The 22,200-nt window shown below is 35.3% G+C and overlaps 1 long non-coding RNA gene across 1 annotated transcript in view; it reads right to left on the bottom strand.

Moving 5' to 3' along the window:
• The window catches only part of LOC120609177 (uncharacterized), a 56,357-nt gene that overhangs the window by 30,062 nt on the left and 4,095 nt on the right, over positions 1 to 22,200 (bottom strand). The window contains exon 2 of the long non-coding RNA XR_005654691.1: positions 15,860 to 15,951. This is a non-coding gene — a long non-coding RNA (uncharacterized LOC120609177). The remainder of the gene's footprint in view (positions 1 to 15,859; positions 15,952 to 22,200) is intronic.

Raw genomic sequence — 22,200 nt, 5'->3', positions numbered from 1 at the left:
GGGGGGGTAGGCAAATTTAGCTGTAATTCTAACCTCGGTTTTTTTCTATTTTGTTTTGTCACCCACCTCACCATGCCCCCCCACACACACACTTATATTTTTTCTGCTAGAAACTGCAAGTGCATTGCAAGTAAGATGCTCTCTAAAAAGGACTTGATTTTACTTGCCATAGCAGACTAGGATTGAATTAAACAGTGGTTAGGCTGGAGAAAGGGAAGTTAGTTTATTCAATCCTCTCTCTCAATTCCTTCTTAAAGTCATTTATTGAGGGCCTCCTTTATTTTGTGAGAGATAGGGAAGAAAACACCATAAAGGATACAGTCCATGTTTCACAAACTTGTGAGACTACAAAATCGCACTTGTAACAATTAAATAAATCCTTAGTTCATGACTGGCTGTGCCTTCTAGACACCTATGAGCCTGGGGACCAGAGGATGTGATGAATTACGGCTGCAAGGGCCAGAGCCTCCATGTGGCTTGCAGGAGACTAGACTGGTCCACAGTTATCATAAGAATTATGACTGGAATGACTATGTTCCTATTTTCTCAGAATTGCCCCAGTTTGGTCATGTTATCCCAGCATAATTATTAATATTACCCAAGTTTGGAATGGTAAGCTAAATGATCCCTCTGGATACAGCATCTTTACTGGGCCTGGTCAGAATAGAGGCTGAAATTGCATAAGCCAGTGCACTTGATTGCCCCTCTGGGTCTTTTTAGTGTTATGCTTCTAGCATATACCCATGCTGAGTTCAGGTATATTGAGGCGATGTTTATGCCTATGTGTATATGACAATATTTTTATTATCATTAAATCATGATTAAAAGGAATTTATGACCACTCAAAGACAACATATTACAAAATTAGAATCCAAAATGTTTCTCAATAATAATACCTTTGCGGTCTTTGTTTCGTCTTCATGTTTGTTTAACAATAGGAGAATGGAGGGTAACATTGTCTGGCTGGCAGTTGGTGATTTTTTTAATTGGATATTCTTTTGGACACTATGGCTACTGTGCCCTGTCAGACTGGCCAAATCCACCCTAGAAAAACATAAAGGTTGAGATTCTCATAGGGATACTCATTCTACTTTTCCCTGTCAGTATGCTTCACTGTGGACCACAATCATTTAGTGGCCAGATGACAAGTCTACAAATAACTATGACCCAGATACTGAAGATTTCAGAAGACTAGAGACAAGATCTGGAACTTGGCCAGCTGGCCCCAAACAGGGAAGGCTTCCAGGCTTACAGAGCAAGTGTAAGACAGCAACATTCCTGAACTGACTCAGAGAGGCCTACCAATCACCAGCAACACAGCAACCTATAATTACTGCTTAGAAAGAAAAAGGTTTTAAAGCTGAGGATCATAATGAAAAAGAAAAGATTAGAAATGTGTAGCCAGAATAGTATGGTTGAGTGGGAAGAAAAGGAGGAGGAGAGGAATGGGAAGCACAGACCCCAAATGAGGCTGGTCTTACATGGGACTCAGACCTGTCTGGAGTGAGAGTGGCCCACTAGAAAGTCTCCTTGATTGGGGGACTAGATAGCTATACCAATACGGGAGAGAGTCAGGCTGACAAACTTCACCCAGTTAACAAAAGTTTTATTGTTGGAAGGGAGAGAAGATTCTAAATATAGTATTGTGTCTGTCACTCAACAAATCCTCATTGAGCATCTGTGATGTGCCAGGCACTATTCTAGGTGGAGGCAGGAGACACACAGTCAACAAATGAACAAATAAACGTACAAGATCAATTCAGATAAGTGCTATGAGGAAAATAAAGCAGAGAGATGTAATGGTGCCCCTATGGGGAAGGGACTATTTTAGCTGGAGTCATCAAAGAAGTTCTCTCTAAAGAGATGCAATCAGAGTGAAAAAAATGGAGCCATCCTGTGAGTGAATCAACTAAAGATAAAATAGCATCCATTGGGTTTAACAACATGAAATTCATTGGTGACCTTAGAAAAAGCAGTTTTAGTGAAGAAGTGGTATAGACGCCAAGTGAAAGTGGGCTGATGAGGTGTAAATACAGTGAATGTAGGGTAAGGAAGTGGAGAGACAGACTGCAGGTAGTAGTCCACTTCAGAACTAAGTTTCTTAGAAATGGAAAGAGTACATGCAGTTGCAAGAGGTTTTTTAGGATAGACCATCCTGGAACATTGCTGAGAGGGAGAGTTAGAAATGCAGAAAAGAAAAGGAAGAAAGCCTTTGCAAAAACAGTAAGCAGAACTCATGCAGAGGCTGGTCTTTGACAAGAAGAGAGATACTTCCTCTGCACTAACGGGAAGTGAGAAAGGAAGCAAATAATGCCGAGGTGGTTTTATGGGTCTGACGATGGATGTTGAAGGACTTTCCATTCCATTATTTCCATTTTCTTAACAAAGTAAGAAGCAAAGTAATCAGCGAGAATGTGTGCACGGAGAAGGTGTGCAAAATATGAAGTGAGGGGAGAAAGCATAAAAAAATTATCAAGAATGGTTATGTTTACTAAGGGAACACTATGTTGTTATACAGTGCCAAGTGCCTATTTAAGGCACTTAAATATGACAATGAATTCATTTAATTAAAAAAAATCAGGCAGCCTGGTTATTCACTTTTCTCCTGCCATACACGATTATTCGGATGTAGGTACAAAGAAGGTAGATAGTTGGGCTTGACTAGTGCTAAAGTTCTTCAAATGAGTATGAGAGGCACAGAGGTGAATAAGGAAATTGAGAGTCTCTACCAAGACATGATTATGATTTGAACCATACAATATAAGCTGGGCAGAAGGAAAAGTGAAAGACAATTGACAGATAGTGAAAGTGCATTGGTGTTAATGGAATGGGTGCCTCAGTGAAGATGTGCCAAAGTGGCACTGGGCTGTGATGGGATAGTGAGAGATGTGAGTTAGTGACTTCAGAGGTAGTGAAGGATGCAGGACGTGTTGTGGCAGGAAGTGCCTCAGGTAATGTGTAAAAGGTAGAAGAAGGAGTTTCGGCAGAGGAGACAAAGGAAATCAGAGTAAGGGTGGAGAACACGCAACCTCATGCCCTATGGAAAACAAACTAGAACTGAAGCAGAATTGGCTTCGAAGGCTGTGAGCCAAGGATATTATTACTGAATAGGAGTGGTCAATAGAACGTCACCTGGCCATGCATAATGATTTAGGTTATATGTTCTAGAGTCAGACTGGACTGCCAGGGTTTGAATCCCAGCTCCCCCTCTTTTATACAGAGCTCCCTTGGACAACAAAAATAACAGCAAACACTTACACTGTATTTCCTGAGCACTATATATATATACATATATATATATATATGCATATATTTATATATGCATATATTTATACCTCACAGTAACCCAATGAGTTAAGCACTCTTATATCCACATGTACAGATGTGAACAAGATTATTGGCTTCTGCAAAGCTCAGAATGATGTGATAATGATAGTTTCTAGCTTACAGAGTTATTGTGAGTTTTCAGTAAAATAATGTGTGCAAAATGAGTAGCACACTACCTTGCTCAGTAGAAGTATTCAATAAATGTCAACCGATATTGTTAGATGATACTGTTAGTTTCAAAGGAGCAGAATTTTAGTAAGAAGGAATAATGGTCTGAAAGCAACATTGAGAAGCAAGGACACTCAGCCACTTCTGGCATTGAAGAGCATGGAATATGAAACAAACAAATAAACAGAAACTACATCAACTTAAAAATAAAATCCTGGCTGAGAGTAACCAGCCAGCTATCGAGCAAGGAAAAGAACTAGAGAAAAAAGGTAAGACTATTGGAGAGTTTGCTACTCAAGAAAGAGGAGTTTTAGAGGACAGAGCAAGAGTCGGGGTAATGAGAGTGTTAGGCTAGAACAGAAATGTACAGGGGAGCCTGGGTGATGTTAAGAGTCCTGCAAGGCCTCACCACCACACACACACACACATGGGCGCACACACACTCTAATCTGACAGGCTGACTTCAGATCTTAACATCTGAAGAATTGATGACTCTTACTTTGGGGTCATGAGACTAATGAAAATGATAGCTGTCCAAAAAGGAAAAGCAACTTGAAAAAACAGGAAACAGATGAACCATTTTCAAAGTGTATATGTTAATGTAACCAAGCAAGATTTACCCTTGAATCCAGCAAACATCTTTTTGAGCATTTACTATATGCCACGCCTGAGCTATGCAGATTCATGCATATTATCTCATTTAATCCTCACTGCTACAAATCAAACTATATATGTAGTAAGACTATAAAGGTTTAGTATTTAAAAACTGTAAATTAGTCAGCAGATAAGCCTGAACACCTCAGACTCCTCCACCTTGTTTATCACTGGGGACGTAATGGTTACCTTTAAGGAAACAAGTCAAACACACCTGCCTATACTCTTACCTTTCATTCCTTACTTTAGTCTATCTTAGTGGTTCTCATAGAGTTGCTGTACTGAATTGTATCCTCAAAACCACACACACAATCCCATAGACGTAATTTACAAGCTTTTCAAGAGTTAATTCTAATTTTGCCTTAAACGCTGACTATAAAGCCCAACCCCCAAGAAAATATGAGTCCTCTGTTTAAGAATTTGTTGATATATGGAGAGGCTTGCCTTTTGGGTGATAACTCATAAAACAGAGACAACAGGCAAGATGGATTATTTCTATTCCCATCTCTATTGGTCTAAGAGCTGGTTACCCCAAAATCTTATCAAACATTGGGTCACAAGGCAATGGTACTTTAGCAAGTCTTCAACAGAGTATTACATCAAGATAAACAGAGACTGTCTCCCCAAACTGGCTTACATGCCTGCAGAAGACAAATCTTGGAAGTGCAACTGAAGTATGAGGAAAAACAGGACGTGGGAGGACATGGGAGAATGAGTGCAAGGCTACACGGTAATTGATGAGACTTGTTTGTGGGAGCATGTATATTTATATACAAAATTCTTGGCGAGATGAAATTTATGAGGTTTGAGTCCTGCATAAGAAGGTAGGACAAAATTATAGGTGGAAATTCTCAAAAGCAAGAAAAATATTTAGGTAGTAGACTTTAGAAGGATTTGTGGGTTTTGTGGTTGTTGTTAATATTTTTGTTACTTATTTACTTTTGACTTTTTAGATTAAAGCATCATTAGACATATCAGGTTTTTTGTCTGGTTTTCAAATTTATTTTGGATTATAAGAATTTTCCTTTAACCATTCCAGAGATGTCTAATAATATCTAAAAAACAGGTATTTGAATGCATATAACCCAGCACTCAACATGTTGTTAGGCCCTAATAATTGCAGGATATCATAATTACTGGCTGAATTATTCACAATTCCAGGTAACAGAGGCAAAAGTCAAACCCATTTTCTTAGATTAAGTAAACAAAACACTTTGTGACTGAATTGGTTTACTTTTCAACCATTTGACAAGGTAAAGACAACATTAAAATGACAATGGAAACTTAATTGTCATTGATAAACTTATTAAAGAATTTCAGAAAACATAAAAAAAAGGAGAGTATTTTCTTCCCTTGGATTTTGAAACTGTATAGTCACAAAGCTTATTAGAATGGATCAACTTTTATATAGATAGCACTGACAAAAATATTTTGATAAGAAAGATTGCTTCGTATGTAATTATCAGAGTATTTGAATCTTGTCTCTAATATTGTCGATCCACTTAAACATTTATTTGACATTATAGAATCTGAGATATGTGTGAATAGCAGATACTTTAATTTCTAAAGTATATCCTGGTCCTAAAATTCTATACTCAGGAAATTCCATTGTCAAAATCTTTCAGAAAGAAAATTAGAAATCATCACAATTGATTCTATTTTCTAGACAATGATATTGAGTGGCTCTCTCAAATCTAAGTGTAAGCTAGAATAGGATCTCAGAATTCTTTATTTGGCTCTAAGAAAACAGCCAATTTTCTTTCTATCTTCATTCATTCTTTTTCCATTTACTTAGCACAAACTCTCTGTCAGTTACTGTGTTTCCAGACACTGAGAAATCAGAGATAAAGGTTCCTGACCTCCAGGAGTTTGAAGAGGAAAATAATTTCAATATAAATGAAAAAGTGCTATGAGCTAAACACAGCATTGAAAATGAGCTCACAGAACAGACAACTAAACCACTGGGAAGTTTCTTTGAAGAGTTGATGTCCAGACTGTGTTTTGAAGGATATGTGAGTATGAAAGAGATAGGAAAGATGTACCAAACAGCAGTGATAGGATTTGCAAAGACACATAGGCAGGAGAACAGTTGTTCCTTTCCAAACCGAGAGAGGTTTAACATGATTTGAGTGAAGACTGCAAGAAATAAATAGCTGAGTGTATTAAGAGTTTTGGAAAGTCAGATAGGGGGCAAATAAAGGATCTTCTTTACTGTGCTAATAAGTTGGATTTTTTCCCTAAAGCCATTGAAGAACTATTAAAGATGTTAAACTGAGAATGACATGATCTGATTTTTGTGTTAGAAAAATTACTATATTTTAGTGTGAAGAATGGATTTTATGAGATCGGGACTGGATTTAGAAGGAGTAGTATGTTGACCGTTATCCAGGGATAACAATGGTCAAAATCCAACCAGTAACAAGAGAAGGGAATAAATTCAGAAGACATTAAAGATATGAAATCGAAAAAATTCTGCCACTAATTAGACATGACATGAAGAGAAAAGTTGAAACCTAGACTGTTTCCCCTTTTATCTTGGAGAACTGAATAACTGCTGGTCCACTGATTAAGAGAGCACACAGAATAGAACAAGATTCAGTGGAGACTCCAGTTTTGGCCAAATTGGTTTGAGATGCCTGTGACACAGTTAAGGGGGAAAAGTTCAGGAGAGAAAGCTGGGATGTAATGTGGTCTTGAGATTCATTAGCATGCAGGTCATAGTTGAAGCCAGCAAAGTTGTAAAGGCTTTTCATAGAAAATGTGTAGATTAAGAAGGAAAGAGGCCTGAGCATAGTCTAATAGGGGGTAACAATGTTTAAGGAAAGTGAAGGAAGAAGGATGAGAAAAATCTTAGAAGATTGGTATGATGGAAAACATGAGTGTTTCATAGACAAAATGGACCATAATACTGAACATTGAAGAGAGATGCAGTAAGAAAAAAGACTAAAAAAGTGTCTAATTTAGCAATCAGAACTCTAATGATTTGGAAAGAGAAATTTTAGTTAAATGGTGATAGTGAATGGCAGTGAATTCAGATGCAAAAAAAGAGAGATGAAGAGGTAGAGATGAATGTCTTCTTGGGAGAATTTCCGCTATAAATGAATTAGAAAAATAACCTAGTAGATAGGTGGTGCTGGAGAGTCAATGGAGGGTTCTGTGGGGGTGTGGGTTTGTGAATATGTTTCTCCTTTGTTTTGATTGATAATGACTTCAGAGGGTTTATATACTGAGGAGGAAATCCTGAGAGGACAAACATGTAAAAAGGGGAGAATCATCGATATAAGATACTTAAGTACACAAAGAGTGTGACCGAAGAGAAAAAAAAAGACTAACTTTCTGACAGCAGGAAAAATAATTTCTTTAAAATGAAAGGAGTAAGTTACATCCTGGTCTAGAGAGCTAGCTTAGTAGAAAGGGGTAGAGAAAGAAATAGGAAGTTGTGAAATTTCTCTCCCGATAGGCTTTCTGTAGCTTATGAGATAAAACCATCTACTGAGAGCAATAAGGAAGCCCATAGGCCTAGGGAAGAATTTTAAAAGTCTAAAATAGCTTAATATATTATGGATGTGTTTCTTTGTTTATTGGTAAATAGCTTACTAGAAAAAATCATAATTTCACAAATAAAAAACATTTGTCAAAATGAAAGAGTTAAAAACTATTCTTGTGAATAGTTTCACGCCCCTAACTTTTGTTTCTTAATTTCATTTGAGTCCTTTTTCCCTACCAATAAGTGGCACCGTCACTCTTCGGATATTCTACACAATCGGCAATATGCTTTCTATTAGGCAAATTGCAACACTATTGTAACAAATATAAAAAAAAATATTGTCCCAATATATTTACCTTATGCTTACATTTACTGTAAATTCCATCTTACTCCAAGACAGGGAATTCCTGTATAATACTAGTGGTAGGAGACAGGCTAGGACCGTTTTAATGGGAAAACTGTAAATTTAGTTTTTACGTGAAGAAAATACAATGTAACCACGGTGTACCTAAATCCTTAACAGAGAGCTACATTATAATACGCTCTCACTTGTAATGTTTTTCTCTTATTCTGTCATTTTGTTCTAATTCCATTTTGATTGCATTTTGGTTATCTGAAAGGAAAGAATAAAAATAAATGACACAATGATTTAGACAAAGCAGTAGTTTAGTTTAGATTACAGATGGATGACATATAACTGAGGCAATTGAAATATGCTACATGAACGAGATTTTTAAGGGAAAAAACCTTGTATTTTATATGTGGTTAATAGTTGAATTCCTATGGAGTCACATTCCTAAGCCAAAAGTAATGATCAAAATCTGAGCAAAAACTTTTTGTAGAAGTCTCCCAATAATTCATTGAGAATGTAAATGCAATGAACTGTAAATTTATATTGCCTGCAAAGATTGAGCTGGACATTTCTCAAAGTAATAAATTTGCTCAATATATTTTCTTAAAATCTGTTTTAAGAAATGGCTACTGAGAACGACAAAAGATCCGTCAATCGGAGAAATATTAGTACAAAATAATATAGCTGTGCCAAGTAAAGATTGCTGTTAGATATATTACCTTGAATTTGGTACTACTTCTGCAAAGTACTTCTGTAACTGGACTATATCGAACTTGAATTTAAACCATTTTCATTTTACAACAGTCAAGATTTAGTCATTGGCAAAAATTTTTAAACATTTAACCCAGTGCCTCTTTCTAGTGTTTATATGAATTGTAGTAAATTGGTGAACAGAAAGCCTACACATATAATCTCCTAATTGTAGTGCAGTGCCTGATAATAGAAAATGAATTTGTAATTGTAAAATGGGCAACCTGTTGATGAACTTTACTTTTCACATACTAATGCACGATTTAAACAAAATGGTTAATTTCAACTAAAATTCCCTTTTAACTCCAAGCATTTATTATTTATAAATATAAGATACTTTTCTTAATGTCAAAATAATAATTTTTAAAATTTGAAAGCAAAAATGAAAGGGAACTGGGAGTTTTTTTGTATGTTTTCTCTTCTCAACCTTTAAATTTAAGAAGATTGAAGAGTTGTGCTTTTGGAATGTTGTATAACGTTAATTATAAAGTATTTAACAAATATGCTATTTTTTGTGTTTATATTGCTGTTGTAAAGGCATACCATTTAAATTTTCTGCTTAGTAGCAATGCCATGAAACACTGGGCAAACATTCAGAAAATAGCTGGCCGAGCTAACTCATGTAGTAGCAGATGATACAACAGAGGGAAAGTTAACTGGCTCAAAGAAAGACAATAACTGTTAAGTTTTGGATTAAAATTAAGTTTAAAATTAAGGTTAAACTTTATTGCCTGCTCTAATTGAACTAATCAGCCATCATATAATGTTTACTTTTAAAAATATTTATGTTTAATTGTGGCAAAAAAAACCATTAAAAATTTACTACTTTCAAGTGTTCACTTCAGTAGTGTTATGTATATTCACATTGTTGTGCAACAGATCTCAAGAACTTTTTCATCTTGCAAAACTGAAACTCTGTACCTATCAAAGATCAACCCCCTCATTTCTCTCCCTCCCCACCTCAAGCTACTGGTAAACACCATTTTACTCTCTTTCTACGAGTCTGACTAGCTATGTCATGTGAATGGAATTACACATTATCTGTCTTTCTGTGACTGGTTTATTTCACTTAGCATAATGTCCTTAAGTTTCATCCATGTTAAAACATGTGACATGACTTTCTTCTTTTTTGAGCCTGAAAATATTTGATTGGATGCATACATCGCACCTTAAATCTAGTCACTCCTTGTCGGGCATTTGTATCATTTCCACCTGTTGGCTATTATAAATAATACCACAATACACCTGAATACACAAATTATCTTTTCAAGATCCTGCTAGTGTTTACCTTTTTTTAACCAAACAATTATAATAGTACATAATATCCGTTTGCACAGAACATTGTATTTATTCTTTAATAACCAGACAGATCTTTTATAGAGAAAGAGCCCAAAGAAAATTATGAATAACTACATCCACAAACCATGTTCCCTATTTAACTAGGCAATGACACCAAAAACAAAGAAGAACATTCCAGATATTTGTGAGGTTGTATTTGTTTGTATCTTTTAAAGCCCTGACCCAGTTGTTTGACTCACTTTAGCAATCAAGGCAATTAGTACAGTTCAATTTGTTTCTCTGGACTTACATCCTGGCAGAGTAGATGCCTTAATGTCATTCTGGGAAAGGTTCGGATGAGGCTTGCATTACAGGAGACTGATTATGAGCAGCAGGACTGAGAGGCTGCCCAGCATCCTGAGGTTGGAGGATGATTCAGGAGAGAAACAGAGAAAGATGAGAAGAGGCTCCTGGGAAATCATTTATATTGTTTGTCTTTAGAATCTGACTTATGCATATATATTTTCTCATTCTTCTCTAAAGAACGATCAAAAGACAGTAGAAGATTCAGATTAAACATAGTTTATTTTTAAAAGTGAACTCCATGTCAAAAGGTTTTAATTTTAAATCTAAACTGATACAATGAAAGAAAATCAATAATGGTAAAATGTCTAAGTTAATAGTATTGCTAATTAACTTCCAAAAAAATTCTTATTCATATGTTTAAATGAAACATGACAGCTATATATTATAAATAGTTCTAAGGATTAATTAAAATGGATTCAGTAAAATGAAATTTCAAAAGGCATCAAAATATTTGTCCAATAATACATAAACTTTTTTCTTAAATTTTATGCCATGAAATTCTCTTACATTCATAAGAAGGAAAAATATAAATATAATTTTTAAAATACACAGAAAAGCAGTCAAAACAGTCTATTGACCTATCAAGTGTCTAAAAATATGTGTTAGAAAAATGCTTCTTGTTCACAGACTGAGCTTGATGTGGTCAGAAAAAGTAAATTTTCAAGCCTAGACATCAAACAGTGCTGCAATCCAATGAATCCAGGGCTTTCTGGTGTCGGGTAGACTTCATCGCTAGAATGCTGGTTAAAATTGGGTTCTGTACACTGTAATGAAAAGCTGTTTCGCCTCATGGCTCTATGGTGATTTAACCTAGATTAAATATTTAACGCTACAATCTTAGCAAAACTGATACTACTTGTATTCATGTTCACAGTCCCCCCCGCCACGCACGCACACAAAAATCCACGAGATGGCAACAGTCCCCAGTCACCCTCCATCCAGGGCCAGGTTAACATCTGCAGATGAAGTCATCTAGGGGGCCAATGCTGTTTCCTGTCTTGGAATTCATTTGGAATAAAAAACTAAATATACCCTCCTGCAAGACTGTCAACTAGCACTTCTCAAAAACCTACAAGATGTGTGAGGACTCCATCTTTTCTGATAAATCAAGATTTTGAGGGGGTTGAAGGAAATTGAAAGTATTTTCAGGGCAATATTATTCCTTTTTAGTGGGTCTAATTAGTTAATGAATAGGAGGTGCGTTGCCCTGAATTTAATGGGAGACGAATTAAATAAAATAAATAAGTAATGCCAGAATGAGCAAAGAACATGAGAACTCTTAAATCAACAATTTAGGCATACTTACAAGTATTTATCTTGGCAATAAAACAAAACCACCTAATATATTTTACATAAAACATTTTTAATTATGGATATTTCTTTTCCCCCCCTAATTGAAATAAAAGCCAAAAATTATGTTTTAAATCTTTTAACAAGTAAAGCTGCCCAGGAACCTGATATCCTGAATCATTTTGCCAGTGGTTCTCTGCAAACTTTGTGAAAGAATTAATTGGATGTTTATTAAAATGCTGTTTCAGGGATCTTAGTCCTAGAGTGTCTGATACAGTAGGGAATCTGACTTATATACATATACCAGAAGATTCTGAGGCAGACGGTCTGGGGAGCAGGACTAGCTATATAATTTGTGGAATTCAGTGCAAAATGAAAGTGTGGGTCCTCTGTTCAAAAATAATAATTTCAATATGGTGGCAGAAGAGTGTTAAACCAAGAGTGAGGCCCTTCTAAGTGTGGGCCCCTACCTGACTACAGAGACCACTTGCCCATGAAGTCAGACTGCTGAAAAATTTAGAAACAGTGTTCGGGGTAAAGTTGAAGCCAGCCAGCGTTAGATGTCTTCAGACCCCTTAGAGACTTAGGCATTAGCCCAGAAGGAAAGCCCAAGATGGCTCCACTTTCTTAGAAATCCTTGAGGAATGGTGACTTAGGACCTTCTTTCAGAATGGAAAAATGTCTTTTTAAATTTGTTTTTGGAAAAAATTCAGGAAAGAGCCAAATGTCAATAGCCCAATTTGGTGCAAATCTGTTTATTTTCATTTTTCTTTTTCATAGCTCTTCTATAGTTTTATCTTATTGTTGACACCATTATGACATATAAAGAGAGACAGAAGATTTAAAGAACAATACTCTAGCTATACTCAGCCCTGGCCATAGGCCCCAGTATAGTTTAAAATCCTCCCAGCCACATATTGAAAGGGAGAGAAAGCAGAAAATAACTGTGAACCAGGATGTTTCCTCAAGGACTGTCTGTGCTGATGCATTCTGCCTAGAAGCGTTTTTCCTCATTCAAAATCCAGGATAATAGCGCCTGTCTCCATGGTAAGGGGAGAATCCATGTGAATCTGTGGACACAAAGGTCACAATGGAACATAACAGAAGAGTCTGAGCTAAAATGTTAGTGCCCAGCAACTGAAACAAGGAGGCCTTCGACTTGCTTTCTGAGCTCAGGAGGCTACAGAGAATGTGCATACTTAGCTGACATAGCTCAGCAAAATCAAGCATGAGAGGAACCAAGCCCAGCATAGGGCTTGCAGCATAGAGCCAAAGGGCTCCTGACAGAATGTAGCAGCAATGGCAGCAGAGAATTTATTGAGACAAGGTAGCAAGTCATCATACTAAACCAATAATGAAAGACAAATCTTTAGGAAAACTAAGATTCTATGTCAATGGTGAAGAGTAGGTAAAAATCAGAGGAAACAAAGAGGGCCCTGGCCAGAACTCAGAATTAGGAAAGGAATGATGGATGGATGGATAGATGGATAGATGGATAGATGGATGGATGGATGGATGGATGGATGGATGATGGATGGATGATAGATAGATATAGATAGATAGATAGATAGATAGATAGATAATAAAAACTGCCTTATCTTGAGGAGGGAATAGTAATTCAATAAGACATGTTTTGTTATACATATTGTAATGAATTCTCAAATATTTTCTTTTGTTTTCTAATGTTCTGAATTTAAAAGAAAGAAAACTTCAAGAATTATAAATGAACATATAAAACCAAATGGACCCTACAGATTATATCATGCTTTTAGTTCCTGATTGGGAAATTATGTTTTCCAAATCACAAGTTCCACATACATTTCTGCTACACTATTAATTAACTCAAACCAGGTGGAGTCCTGATTGAATATTTGCAGATAATTTCATTCTATAAATTGTGTCAAAATAAAACATCCTGATTTGGGTTTATCAAGGCAAGTCATTAAAATAAAGTCAGTGGCATCTAATAGTACATGGTTGAAATAGTGTGTGATACAAGGTAATGAGACAAAAAGAGAAGGAATGGCAGGGAGAAGGAAAGAATAAAGCATTAGAGTTACATTAAAATGTGGTCAAAAAAGAGAATTACAATAAAAAAATCTAATGTTATTCTACTTGAATATAGACTTTAATATTCTACCTTACTATATTATTCATTAGAAGCAAGTATTGCATTAGAAGCAAGTATTTGAGGTTTTCACAAGACCATGGTCAAGTCATGTAATTTTTCTCAACTTCTGACTCCTCATCAATAAAATGAAAATAACCTTTGAAATTATTAAGATTAAATTAAATAATGTATGACTTGAGTTCTTTCAAGTTGCAAGAGAATATCAATCTTGATGAATATCAGGAAGCAAAAAAAAAGAAACAACAGTGTGAGTGGGCTTTGGAGACAGGAAATATGAAAAAGAGTAATGAGGAAGTAATGTGTGTGCTGGGGTAAGGAAGGCAATAAATAAGGAAAATTGACAAAACATATGAGTAAAGAAATAAAGGGATAGAGCCAGAAAAAGTGGAGAGGAGCAGAAAAATCCTAAGGAATGCAAAATAGGAGTAGTGGCCTCAAGAGTCACAGAATACAGCTTACTGCATAAGGCCAGCCTCCCAGGCATCATGATCTTTCTGCTTTTATCTTGATTCACAACTAACCTCAGAGTCAAACGGAGGGTAAGACAGAAGGCAAGATATGAGTGAACTTCTCCTTCCCGAACATTTCTTACTTCCTGTCTCTGTTGCTCTGACATTAGAAACATTTGATCAGTCATGGTTAATTAGAAAAAAACATAATATCCTCTTGCCTGCTTGCTATACTGAAAAATCGAGAAGACATAACTTACAGTGCAGAAAAAAAGAGGAAAAAAAGCTCCTCTTTGCTACATTTTCTTCCTTCTTACCCTCTACTCTCACACCAAGCTCCTTAAAATTTAGGGATTATCAGAGCAAATGGGTACATTTATCGACTCCCTTGAAAGTGAACGTATCAAATACATTCAGGGCAGGCATAGTGATTATAGCTAGAATAAAGCTGGGGCATCTGTCACTTCACCTCCTTTAACCCGATTCTCGTTTGCCGGAGAATACTCAACAATACTCACCAATACTCACCAGCGTTTGCGTCTGCAGCGTTTACCCTGAGATAACTCGCAGATTACGGTCCTAACCTTACCCCCAAAGTTTGCCATGAAATCCCTCGCTTTTATTATTATTTTCGTATCTCTCTAGTATATGAATAGTCTTTGGAAACAAATGACATCATACTAATTATAGAATTCTGTTTTTAGTAGTGGTGTTTCCATTTATAAAATATAGTAATTCTTGATCGCTGAAAATGTTAAATCTTAGAAAACATAGCATTCCAACGTGTGATGTTAAATTAACACTAGCAGCAAGCTGCGCTTTTTTTCCTTCAAACAGGAAAAGTTAAGGATAGTATCTATACAGTATCCCATTCAAAGGATTCACCAATACGATCTCCAAAAACAAATGAAAATTAAAATCGTTAGTCTCTCAAAGATGCCTGAGTGGTTACCATATAATGTACAGCAAAACTTCAAATTAGTCCTCACTCCATCTTTCTCTCAATGTCTCCTATATCGTGAACAGCTCTTCTCTTCACCTCTACTTCGAAAATCCACAAAACATTTTCCCTCAAAACCAGCCCTAGTTGAATCTCTTCTTTCCCCTACTTCCTTTCTTCCTTTCCTGTCTCTGTTGCTCTGACATTAGTTTCTTTTGTATCCTGAAGAAACTTCATGCTCTTTCCAATTTAAATTAAGTACATCTATGTCACTTCTGCTCTTCTCTCTTACCTGTTATCCCATTTCTGCACAAAGGCCCCAGGATGATCCAGTCAAGGGCACACAGCAGAAAGAAAGAGAAGAAGTGTAGGATACTCATACATCAATTCTTTTCTCCATCATAGTCATCATATTTTTTTTTTCATTTTTAATCATGACAATACAACTTCAGATGGCCTAGAGCATGGAAAATGCTTTGTTCTGTCTCTACAGGTCCAGGGAAGAAAGATCACACTGGAAGTATAGGTACAGTTTTAAAGGAAGACTTTTCGAACTCTGGCTTGGGAAGCAAGAGGTTTTATTCCTAGCCCAGCTTCGAATTTACGTACCCCAACAAAAATTAAGGCTCAAGTTTTGTGTTTTGCTTATGCGTTTCAGAAGTCTTACTGTGAAAGCAGTGTATTTGAGAAAATTGTCTTCTTTCTCCTGCATTTGTCTTCTCTTCAGGGGAAAAGTAGCAAGTCTTGTCTGTCTTGTATCTTAAACAAGAACAAATAAAATAAGTCAGAAAAATTTAAGCTGCTACTCAAGTCTTTAACAAGCTCACCAAACAATCAGTTGGCTCAACTAAAATATTATGCAATGTTCAGGAAGACAAACTAGACAAAGCAAAGCAAATAGGTTTACTATATATGTTGTGAAAGATAATAAATGCATTTTGTGTTATTTATTTAAAAACTTTAATCTATGTCTAGATTTCCTAATCTAAACTTAAGTTCACTAAAATCATCATCTCACAAATATGGGTCTTCATTTTTTTTCCCATGAAGGAGGAAATTCCCAAACTGTTCCCGTATCCTGTAGACCAAGTTTATTACTGATGAGAAACACATCCATTATCATAAGAGAACTAAGAATGTAGAGTAAAATTAACATATTAAAATATACAGTGAATAAATCTACATAGTTTCCCATCCATTTTTCTCTTTATATAGAATAACAAGTAATTTTGTTAGAGGCACATGTGTAGGGCCCTCTCTTCTCCCAGTTCATCATGTTATAGTTTGTTTTCAGAATCTCACAAGATTTGCAGGTATCCATGACATAGGACACCAGACACTATTACATTCTCCTCATTGTCTTACGTAATATTTTTGAATTCTGAAGAGATAGTCCCTATAGGCTGCTTGGACTCCCAGACTGTCTTTCCCTGTCACAAGAAAGGAAATTATTTAGAAGTCAATAGGAGTTAATTCCCAATTTTCCTCTTCAAACTTCTTTTCATTATATTCTCTCCATTTTAGTTAATGGCAATGCCATCTTTTTTAATTGCTTTGCCACAAAATTTGGAGTCATTTTTTGATGCCCCTTTCTTTCACGTACACCCCCATCCAACCCTTCAGTAAAGGATTCTGATGATCTTTAGGTAGACGGTGGTATGAGGCTGTAAGTTAGAAGAGAGGTCTGGGATGTTCTCTTCATCACTGCTTATGGAAACCTTACAGACTGGAGAACAGCATTCTTACTCTAGTGCATATAGGCTATCTCCTGACTCAGTCAATGGAAAGGGATCAAGATGTATTCTTTCTGATGTGTGTGTGTGTGTATGTGTGTGTAATACATTTTATACATTGCTGATTTTATTTGCTAATGTTGTATATAAGATTTTTCCATCTGTGTGCATAAGTGAATATGTCCTGTGTCTGTTTTCATTCTATCTTTGTTAGGTTTTGCTATCAAGGTTATACCAATTTCTAAAATGATTTGGGCAATGTTCTTTTTCTACAGTCTAGAATAATTTGTGTAATATTGAAATTGTTTGTTCTGCAAATGTTCGGTAAGGACTCATTCTTAACATTATATGGGTTGGGAGTTTCATTTGAGAGATTTTAAAATAGTGATTCAGTAACTGTAATGTAAGCATCGGCAACATTCTTCTGCAAAGCACCAGGTAATAAATATTTTAGACTTTGTGGGCCATATAGTCTCTGTCACATATTCTCCTTTGATTTTTTTCTCTTCATTTTTTTACAGTCTTTAAAAATATAAAAACTATTCTTAGCTTGCAGACTGTGCAGAACTGACCACAAGCCAGATTCAACCCACGCACCATAGTTTACTGACCCCAGTTTTGATGGATATAGGATATTCAGGTTTTCTATAATCTCTTGCATCTGTTTCATTTTTGTATGAATGTGACATTTTTGTATGAATGTGTTTCTTTTAAATTTTCAATACATTGAAATAAAGCTGTTCATTATGTCCTTTTCTCATTTTAATACCTGCATCATCTGAAATTATAGCTCCTTCTTCATTTCTAAAATTATTTGCCTTTTCACTTTGTTTTCTATCATGCTTGTCACAAGCTTATTAATTTTATTAGTTTAACGAAGATCTAATTTTTATCTTGGTTGGTCTTTTCTTCTTAATGTTTGCTTTTACTCTTATTTTCATTATGTATTTCCCTCTACTTTCTTGGTATTTACTTAGTTCTTTCTTTTCTAACTTAAGATGACTACATAATTCAGTCACTTTCAACTTTGCTAATAAAAGTCATTAAGGCTATGTATTTTGCTCTAATAATACTTTAGGTATTTTCCATAAGTTCTGGTAGATAGTGCTTTTGTTATCAATTAGTTTTATATTTTTTCTACTTTTTCGTATAATTTTTTCTTTGATATATGTTATTTGGAAGTATGTATCTTTAGTTTCTTATCTATAAAACTTTTTTGTCAGATAATCTTTCCATTAGAATTTTCTAGTTTAATTTTATTTTGGTCACATACGGTCTGCAAAATGTCAATCTTTAGAGAATTGTTGACTCTTTCTTATTATAGTTGTTTTTGATTTATAGTACACATCTGTAAATTATCAATTTACCTTCAACTAATACTTCAGCACTTCACATATAGTATAATCACCTTATAACAGTATACTTTCATTTTCCTTCTCCCTGTCTTTGTGCTATTGTTGACATACATTTAAACTCCACAGTATATTACTTTTACTTTAAATAATTTTCTTTTTAAGATATTTAAATATAAACAAAATAAAGTATTTTGTATATAGTCACATAGTTACCATTTTCAGTGCTTTTCATTCCTCTGTGTAGGTCCAAATTTCTATTTTTTTTTTCTTTTGCCAGAAAGTCTTTTTTTACAAATGTAAATCTGATCATGTCACTCTTCTACAAAAATCTCTTCATTGGATTTCAATCACACTTAATGTAAAACCCAAAATCCTACCCCATGACTTGCTAGATTTTTTATGATCTTGTCCCAGACTACCTTTCTGATTTAATTTCTCTTCTCACTCATACCTTAACTCTTCTTCAGCCATACTGGCTTCCTGCCAAGTACATGCTCTCCTCAAAGCTTTTGTACTTGTTCTACCCTCTATGTGGAAAGCTCTTTCCCCAAATTATCACTTGCCCTGCTTTCTGATTTTATGGAAATCTCTCCTCCAACACCACCTCATCAGAAACACACACACTTCACTTCCTATACTTTATCTTACTTTATTTTTTAGGGCATATAATGCTACTTGAAATGTTATATTTTGGTTGATTATCTCTTGTCTCCATCATTAGAATTAAGCTCTACGAAAACAATTACTTTGTTTTGTTCATCCATGTATTTCTGGTGCTTAGAACAGTGGTGGTTGGCACATAGAATTGGCTTAGAAAGAAAAATGCCTTTTAAAAACTGCCAGAGTTAACTCTGATAATTATTATTATCATACACCAAAAAAATTCTGAAAGAGAGAATCCAAACTGGGCTGGATTCTGGGGAAAAATCAAGAATAATACGCAAGTTCAGCAATCTTGAATTTGCAGTTTCTTTTCTATCAAACTAAATGAACTAGCTTTTAATTTCAAAGCTATAATTAAAGTTCCACCTCAGGGCAATAGAGGGTAAAGAACAAAGGACAAGAAAAGCTTTTTTCTTCTTAATTGTCCTGCATCTCTTCACAAACTCCCAAATTGATTAAGTATACAAACCTATTAGGAAGGAGGGAAGGGAGAGGAGGATTAAAGTGCCAAACTTCCTTCGAAGAAGCAAGGAGCTGCCTCCTCAGTCCTTTTCCCACCATCATAACTCAACAGGTTGAACATATTTTAGAGTCCAAGGAAGTTGGAAGTACATAAAGTCTGTGAAGCAGTTTCATCTCTGAGGAACTTGTGCAACTATTTTATTCATTTGGCTGACTAGGAATTAAGTGATGACCAGAAGCCTGAACTACTGGACCCAGCCAAAGAACCCAACACCAAGGTCCTTTGCACATGGCATCTCTACTCATCTTTTCTGTACTCTGGGTGCCTTGCTAAAACAAAAGGATCTTACTTAGAATTATATTATTAGTTCCTAATTTATACTTAATACTTTTGGCTTATACCATTCTTAGTCATCATTTCCTATGACTGATAGAGCTGATATGCTATTGTAAATCCTATCTAATGCAAACAACTTCCTACTTTATGGTTTTTTACCCACAAAATATCCATACTTATAACTAAAGGAGGAACCATTATAAATTGTCATGGTAGCAAATTTGGGATAGAGCTCTAGAAGCGAGAATTATCTCCAAATTGCTTTTACCACATCATATTTTCATAATTTATATATCTCAGAGTATTATGCAGAATGACTGCAAGAAATAAAGACACGAGTTTTACATTGGAATTCATTTTCAATCTATGCTTCAGAATATTTGTGATTGTAATAGGAGTTAGATATTTTGACTGCTAGTCTTTACATATAAATTGCCTAAAACCAACCCTATGTAATCCACAGTTTACTAATGAAATGGTTTTGAAGAGTAAAAAACAATTTATGTAAAGCATTTAACATATAATAAGCATTAATAAATATTAGGTACTGTCAATTAATAAGTGATGATATTCCACATACATAAGTTTATCTATCTTATGCAGAACATTGTAAAATAATTCTGAAGACACTCTTTCCAGTTTTCACAAACCTTAATTATAAGGAATGGCTAGTCAAAACAATATACAATAGAAGACATAGGGTAGAGCAACTTTTTAGGAACAACAATAATTTTATGATTTCCTCAGCTTATTCTACTGTGAGAGAATAATAGAAACTCCTTTTGTTCATCCACAAATATGTATGAAGCATCTATTATAGGCCAGGTACTGGAACATAGCAGCAAATAACACAGACAGGGTCCCTGTCCTCATTGAGCTTGAAATCTATTATGAAAGAGAAATATTAGGTACACAAGTTACAAATGTGATGAATATTAAGAAGGAGAAACAAAAGCAAGTAAGTAAGTAACAGGGCCCTAAACTAAAGTTGATCTGAACTAAGAAAGGCTTCTTTGAGGAAATGATATTGCTTTGTATTTTATCTAAATATATAAGATTTTATTCCTTTATAGATTTTGAAATACTAGGGACTGAAATTGTCAACTTACATAGGTGGTTATAATAATTGTACAGTAAAGTCATCCTTAATAGTAGTGAGATTCGCAGTTGCCACCTGATTATGGTATCTAGTTAAAATTATCTTTGAAAACTTCTTAAATTACCCCCCAAAATTCAATGTATGTAGTAATATTTATATGCTATTGACAATGTGGAATTTTAATTGTACCCTGTGCTCCTGGAAACAGCAAAAGTTAAGAAATCCCCTCACCCTTTTGTGTTCCAGGAAATGACTCACTGTAAAGAATGACTTAGATAAGAATTAGAGATGTCACTCTAGTTGCCATTGATGAGACCAGACACAGGCCTTCCAAATTCCCATTCTTTGCTTCAAAAAATGATTAGATAAACTGCTCATTCCATTTGATCAATGTGAACAAAAGCTTCCTAACCAAGCTTTGGTTAAGTTTCTCTCCTTTCCCGAAGTTCCTGAACTTGGCTCATCCTCGGCCTGAGCCAATGCAAAACGCTCCTCAAACAGCTGGTCTCAGGGTAAAACCTTCTCTGAACTCCTATCAGATTGTATCACTCTCTCATCCCACTTCTCCCCACCCAATTCTTTCCAGCCTTATTTCTCCTTCTCTATAAAATAAAAACCAACCTTTTGCCTCGCTTTTGAGATGCTCACACTTCCCCCACCTTGCAAGAATCCTTTAGAATAAAGTCTCTCCTTACTAAATCCAGATTAATATTTTTTTTGAAATGTGACACTGGAAACTAACACAATAAGTACAATACGATCCGGTTTTACTACAGCATTTGAAGAGTTTAATGTTTTCTCAGTTCAACAGATAAAATATTTATTTGGTACATGGCACACACAAAAATAAGATACTGGTTCTCATGATGCCAGTATCTTATTTGTGATTCTAATGCCTTCCAACATTAGAATCACAAATAAGATACTGGCATCATGAGAGCCCTAAGAGTAACTGAGATTGAAATAATAGCCAAGACCTGTCTTCCATCCCAAGGTCATGCCAAAATATGTGCTCACTAAGTAAAATGTCTGCTGGAAACCCTACTGTGATTTTTCTTCCTTCTCTTTCCTTTTTTTTTTTTTCCTGGATACATATAGTTGAATTTAGGTAAGTGAAATGCAAGTGTCTTCTCCATACTCTAAAATACAATAGAAGGTGGGGGGCAGAGAGGGGAGAGAAAGAAAGAAAATATAATAAACCTCATCTATCAGGAATCCTTAGAGGATATGTTACTCTGAAATGTTGAAGATTTGTTCACTTAAATCTCTTTATGAAAATCTTTCTGAATTGCCTTGCGTATTTTATTACTTTCTTAAGCAAAGTACTCTAAATATAACTTAACCTTTTCTTGGATGATG

The sequence above is a fragment of the Pteropus medius genome, unplaced genomic scaffold (assembly GCF_902729225.1).
Source record: "Pteropus medius unplaced genomic scaffold, Ma_sr-lr_union100, whole genome shotgun sequence".
Taxonomy (NCBI): domain Eukaryota; kingdom Metazoa; phylum Chordata; class Mammalia; order Chiroptera; family Pteropodidae; genus Pteropus; species Pteropus medius.
Note: the sequence above shows the minus strand (reverse complement) of the source record. Positions and strands in the feature narration are given on the sequence as shown.